The sequence below is a fragment of the Barbatula barbatula genome (genome assembly GCF_947034865.1).
Source record: "Barbatula barbatula genome assembly, chromosome: 23".
Lineage (NCBI taxonomy): Eukaryota > Metazoa > Chordata > Actinopteri > Cypriniformes > Nemacheilidae > Barbatula > Barbatula barbatula.
This window is the reverse complement of record NC_136786.1, coordinates 8229031-8238270: the sequence shown is the minus strand read 5'-3', so window position 1 is coordinate 8238270 and position 9240 is coordinate 8229031.

Below are 9240 nucleotides of genomic sequence, written 5' to 3'. Positions count from 1 at the left end.
CTATGTGTCTTGTTTTGATGTTAGACTGAGCCTATAGTTTAACAGAGAGCTCCTTTAAAGGTCTAAAAATGATCGTATAGTCATCTGCATGCACTTTTGGGGAAAAAGTCTTGAGACAATAATTTACATACTGTATATTGAAAATGAACGGGGCTGGGATGGTTAAACAAGGGTTTATGTCTGCGTTCAGTGCTGGTGAAGTGACCTTACTGAAGATTGCAAGGAAGATTTCAATTGCCAATGACAGCTGGGGACTTGCTAACTTAGACTAGCAAGTTAAGAGTCCCTAAAGCACAGGTTTTACCAGCTGGCAATTTTCAATGCACATTTGTGATCCATGTGAAAACCCAGCTTTAAAGTCATTTATTTGTGATATACTATTTCTACATAAACCCACCCTGCTAAAAATAGTATTACATAAATTCTAGTGGTTTCCATTAAGATAGCTTTAATATCCACAATTTTGTCTATAACAAAATAGAATAAAAATGTCTTGGGCATTAATGGGTGTTCTATTGATTCCCGTCTGCATCTAATGTCTTTTGGGCATTTTTTTAAATTATTTTTTCAGCAGGGCGACCAACGTGATGTAAAGAATATCCTGTGTAAGTATAATCTTCAGATTTTGATTTAGTTTATAAATCACATTGAAATAAATATGTGAAATCAAACTCTGATGAACTAGCCTAGCTTTCACACACAGGATCACACTTATGAGTGCAAGTTGAGCCTATTATTGACATTGATAGTTAACTATAATTATTAACAATGAACATTTTTTCGCTGGTGTGTCCCTTGCCTGACTTTCACAAGGCTGGCCATGACTTCTCATCTCTTATCATCAAAAACAATTATGAACATAGTATGTTTTCTCTCTCGTTCTCCCTTATTTCATGATTCACCACACTAACGTTTATGAAGTTGATTCAATTTTATATGCCAACAATCCCCTTAGTTATGTAAATGATAACAAACATGGTTTTAAAAGTGGGAGCGAGTTATCAGCAGAAAGTTTAATACACTGTTCAACTCTCAGATGTTGATCTTTTATGTTTATTTCTCATTTCTCTTTTATCCTCCTGAAAGCACACTCAAGCTTCTCACGAGACAGAGTGTGGTCTAACCTTTACAGGACAAATCAATGTTTTGTTCCAATCTGCAATGTTTTAGAGCAAACCTTCTTTCAGGCATAGACTATTTAATCATTTCATTCAATCAAATGCATAGAATGATACTGAAGACAATCATCATGTGAAATGCACCTACCCCTCTCCAACCTAAATATTTTCTCAGGTGTCCGCATGTAATAAAAAGCATTAAAAAGGTTTTCAGTCGGTTTTATGTGAAAGGAGTTGGCTTGATCAGAGCTGCATTGGTTTGTCATTAAAGTAGGATTTGCTGTCATCATCTGTTTGGGTGTGTTTGCCGGTAACTGAACAATATCAGATGCTCAAAACTATTAGATTTTGCAGGTCTGTCTCTACAAATATACTTGAATCTTTTGTCACTCTTTATTAGAAACGGGATGGAAAGAGTTACATGCCAGAATTAGGATTTGTTGATGACCAGTCATCGGTCATGTAGGTCCTGCAGAGTTCAATTCAACCCCATCTCGAATACACCTGCATGTAATCCTAATAATTGACCTTATTCAAATGTGTTTGAATATGCGTGGAGCTAAAATTGCAATTCAAAGTCAAAGACACCGACCCTGCAATTCAAAGTAAAAGAAATCCAGAGACTTTACTTGATTTGACCAGTGACTTGAGTGAATATCAGGGATGTATTTGATGTTTTGTTTATGCTGTAATGTTGAAAGGGCAATGTCAGACATTTTAGTATAAGATGGATGTGCGTGTGAACATTGAAATAAAGCATTAATGATGCTGTCTGTCCGATGGTTTTACATTTATTCAATAAGCAGACGCTTTTATCTAAAATGATTTACAAGGAAAGTGTATTTGAGGGTAATGGGCAAATTCATGTAGGCCATGTGACTGCTTATTTACTGGTGTGGTGCCTAGAATGTCTTTTAACAGGATTTGTTTGTTTTTTATTTTAAAGCCAGAAGGTTGCTTACGTCTGCCCTAAAATGGAAATTCAGTGGGAGGACATGTAAAACCGTTTTCTGCTAAAATTGCTGTTGTCCATTAGTTTGTTTAGGGTAAAGAGATTAATTATGTTTTTGTTCAAAATAACATATTCAGATGCATTCAGAAGCCAGAGAGAGCTGTTCATTCAAAACATACTAATAATGTTCTGGAACCACAGCCAGGGAAATATTGGCATTTGTGAAACATGACAGAAAATTGGCTGACCGGCAAACAGCTGGACCCTGAGGATGTCAAACACATGATGCCAGGATTGTCAGAGGGCCGAACAAACGTGCCATGCCACGTGGGCACTGCCAAACTGACACATTTGTACTGACAGACAGTAACAAGTGCCAAACTATGCTGTCACTTACTGGCATTAGAACGTGCAAAGTGTATACGGCACAGAACATAATCTTGAATTAATCGTTTCGGTATTCAATTTGCTTCAGATAAAAGCGCCTGCTATATGATGTTAATGACAAAGACAGTAGGCAACGTGGACGCTTACTGTCTATTTATCCCTTCTTTCTTTGTATGGCATTAAGGTGTGGTTTATTTGCACATTAATAAAATAATCAGATTAATTTGTGTAATAAAGTTGATTTATTATGTACATATTTATGAATGCATGTACTCAAACAGGCTTGTTAGTATAATGTTAAATGTATTATACTGCATGACTGTAATTTTGGATGGATGCAATTTATATTATGCCAATCCAAAAGTGGAAATAGTTTCCGTTTGGTGACAGATTGGCGAGATTGTTTCTAGTAAAGAATCATTTTGTTCCTCAGCTGTAAATCTCAGGGTAAATGTATTTGTAAATAAACTGTCATATACTGTCTAATCCATAACAGTGACTGTTTACCGAACAAGTAACCAGTCTGAATCCTGTGACTTGCCACAATAGAGGATTAACACGATGAGGCATCCACTTCAACAACATTTGGGAATTAATAGTCACATATTCCACTGTCCTATAAGTGTTTGTATTTTGCTATTTACCTCAATTAGCAAAATGTGCATTTAACATTAAATAAATCTTTATCTTATATAATAAGCATATAAAATAATAAACATAATACTTTATGTACATTTCAAAAACACCACAATTTTGGCACACAAGATTTCAATTGTATATTAAAAAACAAAAACAAATCCAAATATATTTACAATATCCTACTAGTAGATTTAGGGTTTTATAAAGAAGAAACATTAATCGTCAATTTGTCGTCAATAGCAGCAAAGAAAACGTGATGATGGTCTGCAGTTTAGACCACACTTGATGATGTTAAAATCTAAAACGTAAAAATGATAAGTTAGCACAATTGTCATGTTTACAACAGCAATGTTTATAGAACATTACCTAGGAAGAAGTTTTGCGGTGAAATGACTTGCTCAAAAGCACAACCTAATCTAAGAGTGTAGGGTAATTGTTACGACAAGGACGGGAGTCAGATGCAGGAGTCAAGGGTTTCTTTTATTCCAATAATTATCTGGTGCAATCACAGACAGAATTCAGACAATGCAGGCAGTCAATGAAATAACATTCCAAAAGGGGATCCCCACAGCAATAATCACAAGGACCGAGCGCTCAGTCCACAATGTAAGCCGCTCCGGACTCGTTAATAATCCACCGTGCAAGCACACGGGTAAGAGTTCTGGCAATGAGTCAGAGTACCGTAATTCCTGGAGTAGAGTGCCAGCACAACCTCTCGAATGTGCCTGAGAGGGATAATCCAAAGAACGCAAAAATCCGAGGAAGACTCGGGTCTCCTCAGCCGTCAGTAACGCAAGACCTGCGCAGATGAAACGAGAAGCCGTCTCCTCCGTAGATCGGGAGGCGATGATCGATGACTCCCGTCCGAGTGGTGTGGCAGCGACCAGCAGCTGAGATCCGACCGAGGCAGTCAGCGAACTGGGCAAGGTGCGGTAGGTATCGCGATGGTCGTGGGAGATGTGGTGACACCGTGTATATAATGGTGGCGCTGGAGTCTGGTTAATGGGCTAGAAGTCTGAAAAGGCAGAGTCCAAGGCAACGATTAAATACGTAGCGAAGACGTGTCGGGGCAACTCATACACCGGGAGAAATTCCAGATACCGGATGGTGATCTAACAGAAAGACGAGTCCTGAAAAATAGTTAACAAACTTCCAGACGAGAATGATCCTCAAAACAAGACTGATTAACAAAACTAGACACGAAAGATATCCAAAACTAGACACGACCGAAATCTTAGGCAAGGACGAGGTTTCCTAGACAAGGGTAATTTATTCAAGAAAGAGTAGCGACTAAAAAGCCACGGGTCAATACGCTGGATAAACGAACGATCTGACAGTGACTGTGACTGTTGGCGGGGACTAAATAGCAGGTGAATTAATACGTAGAGTGGAAGCAGGTGTGTAGGGAGACAGAGGAACACTGGGGCGGGGCAGACACGGACTCCAACCACATGGTTCCCATGCGATTGACAAAAACAAAACAAACGACACCAGTGCAGATCAGACCCGAGTCCTGACAGTACCCCCCCCCCCAGCAACGCCCCCAGGCGTCCTAGGAGGGGACTCACCTCGACGCCGGAAGAGATCCTCAACCAGGGACCGATCCAAGATGTCCCTAGACGGTACCCAACTCCTCTCCTCTGCCCCATAGCCTTCCCAGTCCACTAAATACTGGAACCCTCTACCGCGTCGTCGAACGTCTAGCAATCTCCTAACCTTGTAAGCCGGAGTACCGTCCACCAAGGTAGGGGGAGGAGGGGCCGGCCGTTTGCTAGGAGGGTGAAGAGGGGAACTACTCACAGGCTTGACCCTGGATACATGAAAAACAGGATGCACCCGACCAAGGTGATGAGGAAGCTTGAGCTTGACGGCCACCGGATTAACCACCTTCGTGATACGGTATGGTCCGATGAACCTGAGTGCCAGCTTGCGAGAAGGCACCCGGAGAGGCAGGTCCTTGGTGGAGAGCCATACTCGTTGACCACACACATAGGCAGGGGGAGCAGATCGGTGGCGGTCAGCCGCCGCCTTGGTCCGTCTCTCTGTCCGGGCCAAGACCTCTCTGACCCTTCTCCAGGTGCGTCGGCACCGTTGGACAAAGGCCAAAGCAGACGGAACCGCAGCATCGGGCTCCTGTGAGGGAAACAAGGGAGGTTTATAACCCAAGGAACATTCGAATGGTGACATACCTGACGCCGCTGAGGGACGAGAGTTGTGAGCATATTCTACCCACGAGAGCTGAGAGCACCAGGAACTGGGATTACTGGATGTCAAACAGCGGAGCATTCTACCAAGATCCTGGTTGACCCGCTCGCACTGCCCGTTGGTCTGAGGGTGGAAGCCTGAGGACAGACTCGCAAACAGTTGACCCACTGGACACCTTGCTGGCACTTGCACCCCTCGGCCGGCCGAGATTACTCGCTGTTCTATGCCCCAAGAAAGAGCTCCCACCACAAGTCCCTCAGGGAGGACAGCGTCATAGGTGGAGTCTCTTTCCGCAGGCTCAAACAGGCGAGACAGGGCATCAGGCTTGACGTTCTTGGACCCCGGCCGGTACGAGAGGGTGAAGTTAAAACGGCCAAAGAAAAGTGCCCAGCGAGCCTGCCGTGAATTCAACCTCTTGGCTGAACGGATATATTCAAGGTTCTTATGATCCGTCCAGACCAAGAAAGGCTGCACGGCTCCCTCCAGCCAGTGGCGCCACTCACCCAGGGCCAGTCTTACCGCTAACAGCTCTCGGTTGCCGATGTCGTAGTTACGTTCAGCAGGGCTAAGGCGATGAGAGAAAAAGGCACACGGATGCACCTTCCCATCACTGGGCGACCGCTGGGACAAGACCGCGCCTACCCCGACATCAGACGCGTCGACCTCAACAATGAACTGGAGTGCAGGATCTGGAATAGACAGGACAGGTGCAGAGACAAAACGGGACTTGAGTGAGTCAAAGGCTACCTGAGCGTCCTGATTCCACCTGAACGGTACCTTGGTGGAGGTCAACGCAGTGAGTGGTCTGGCCACCTGGCCAAAATTTCTGATGAATCGTCGGTAGAAGTTAGCGAAACCCAAAAAACGTTGAAGAGCTTTACGAGTGTCGGGGACGGTCCATTCGGCGACAGCCTTGATCTTAGCGGGGTCTGCCTTGATCCCCTTAGCGGAGATAATGTGGCCAAGGAACGTGACTGAATCAGCATGGAATTCGCACTTCTCCGCCTTGACAAAAAGTTGGTTCTCTAGAAGACGCTGGAGAACCTGCCTGACGTGCTGGGTGTGTACCTGGAGAGAGGGGGAAAAAATAAGAATGTCATCCAGATACACAAAGACAAATCTATTGATCATGTCACCCAGAACGCTATTAATCAGGTTCTGGAAGACCGCCGGGGCATTGGTCAGACCAAAGGGGAGGACCCGATACTCAAAATGTCCCGTGGGTGTATTAAAGGCGGTCTTCCACTCGTCCCCCTCCCGAATGCGGACAAGATGATAAGCATTGCGGAGGTCTAATTTAGAGAAGACCTGGGCTCCCTGCAAGAGTTCAAAGGCGGACGACATAAGGGGTAAGGGGTACTTATTCTTAACCGTAATGTCGTTCAAACCTCGATAGTCAATACATGGGCGCAGGGAGCCATCCTTCTTCTGTACGAAGAAGAAACCTGCACCGGCAGGGGAAGAGGAGGGACGGATGAGCCCAGCAAGGAGAGCTTCTTGAATATACTTGTCCATAGCCTCTCGCTCAGGTTCAGACAGGGAATAAAGGCGACCCTTAGGCGGAGAAGTGCCCGGGAGGAGATCTATGGCGCAATCGTAAGGGCGATGCGGAGGAAGAGAAGTGGCCCTGGACTTGCAGAACACGGTCCCCAGGTCATGATACTCCACCGGAACGCCGGATAAGTCAGAGGGCTGAACCTGCGGAACACAAGACAGAGAGACAGGAGACAAGGCGGGGCCCAAACAAGACACGTGACAATACTGACTCCAGGCTAACACCGCATTACGCCCCCAATCCATGTGGGGATTGTGCTGTACAAGCCACGGATGACCCAGTATAACTTGATTCAGAGGTGAATCCATGATGTACAGCACAATCCTCTCACAGTGGTTCCCGGAAGAGAAAAGACTAACAGATGGAGTGATGTGGGTGATAGTTGTGAGGGGACTGCCCGTGAACGACTGTACCTCAATCCTATTGTCAAGGGGTATGGTCGGAATCCCCCATTCCTGAGCTGTGGCTGAGTCCAGAAAATTGCCCTCAGCTCCTGAATCAACCAGGGCATAGCCGGAGTGAGAGACCCCTTGAAAGACCAACTTAATAGGTAGCTGGGTGCGTTTAGAAGGAGAGCTTGCATGGAGAGTAGCGCCCACCAGAACTCTCCGATCTACCGGTGGGCGGTGGCTTTTGCCGGACACTGGAGGGCAAAGTGGCCCGGCTTCCCGCAATACAGGCATAGACCTTGGCTAAGACGAAGTTGCTTCTGTTGGGGGGTTAGTCGTAAACGGCCTAGCTGCATGGGTTCAGGAGTGGGAAACACGGTGGTTTCGTTGCCCGACGCGGCAGATGGTTGAGGCTGCCAGACTGGAAAGGGCTGTCGGCGCTGCTGCCGACGTCTGAGACGGCTCTCCACCCGAAGCGTGAGATTGATGACAGATTCCAGGTCCACTGGGAGATCTAGGGCTGCCAGCTCGTCGGCTATTGCGGGTCTCAGGCCTTCTAAGAAACGAGCTCGCAGAGCGCTGTCATTCCAATCGCAGGCCGCCGCCAAGGTTCTCAGACGGATGGCATAATCTGTTACCGACCCCTCCCTCTGGGTTAGTCGAGAGAGTAAGGCCGCCGCCTCGTCACCACGCACCGAACGGTCAAAGAGCTTTTCCATCTCCTTGCGAAACCCTTCAAAGGTGGCGCAAAAGGGAGCCTTCGCATTCCAGACCGCCACTCCCCATTCTCTAGCCCTTCCAGAGAGCAGGGTGAGGACAAAAGCGACCTTCGTCTCCTCCGTGGCGTAGCGGCGAGGCTGGAGGGCAAAGACCAGCGCACACTGGGACAGGAAAGCTTGGCAGGACTTGGGGTCTCCGTCATAGACCGGCGGCTTGTTAGCGTGAGGTTCCGCTTCCTGGCGATCAGCTAATCGTCCGGCTTGGAGGTGATCTAGACGGTTGGAAAACTCCGCCATCTGATTGGAAAGAGAGGTCACCTCCCTAGCTGTGGCATGCACCTGCTGTGCCTGCTGTCCTAACATCACACCCTGCTGTGTTATGGCCGAGCGTAGGGGATCGGGTCCTGCTGACTCCATGTTGTTGGTCAGATCGTCCTGTTACGACAAGGACGGGAGTCAGATGCAGGAGTCAAGGGTTTCTTTTATTCCAATAATTATCTGGTGCAATCACAGACAGAATTCAGACAATGCAGGCAGTCAATGAAATAACATTCCAAAAGGGGATCCCCACAGCAATAATCACAAGGACCGAGCGCTCAGTCCACAATGTAAGCCGCTCCGGACTCGTTAATAATCCACCGTGCAAGCACACGGGTAAGAGTTCTGGCAATGAGTCAGAGTACCGTAATTCCTGGAGTAGAGTGCCAGCACAACCTCTCGAATGTGCCTGAGAGGGATAATCCAAAGAACGCAAAAATCCGAGGAAGACTCGGGTCTCCTCAGCCGTCAGTAACGCAAGACCTGCGCAGATGAAACGAGAAGCCGTCTCCTCCGTAGATCGGGAGGCGATGATCGATGACTCCCGTCCGAGTGGTGTGGCAGCGACCAGCAGCTGAGATCCGACCGAGGCAGTCAGCGAACTGGGCAAGGTGCGGTAGGTATCGCGATGGTCGTGGGAGATGTGGTGACACCGTGTATATAATGGTGGCGCTGGAGTCTGGTTAATGGGCTAGAAGTCTGAAAAGGCAGAGTCCAAGGCAACGATTAAATACGTAGCGAAGACGTGTCGGGGCAACTCATACACCGGGAGAAATTCCAAATACCGGATGGTGATCTAACAGAAAGACGAGTCCTGAAAAATAGTTAACAAACTTCCAGACGAGAATGATCCTCAAAACAAGACTGATTAACAAAACTAGACACGAAAGATATCCAAAACTAGACACGACCGAAATCTTAGGCAAGGACGAGGTTTCCTAGACAAGGGTAATTTATT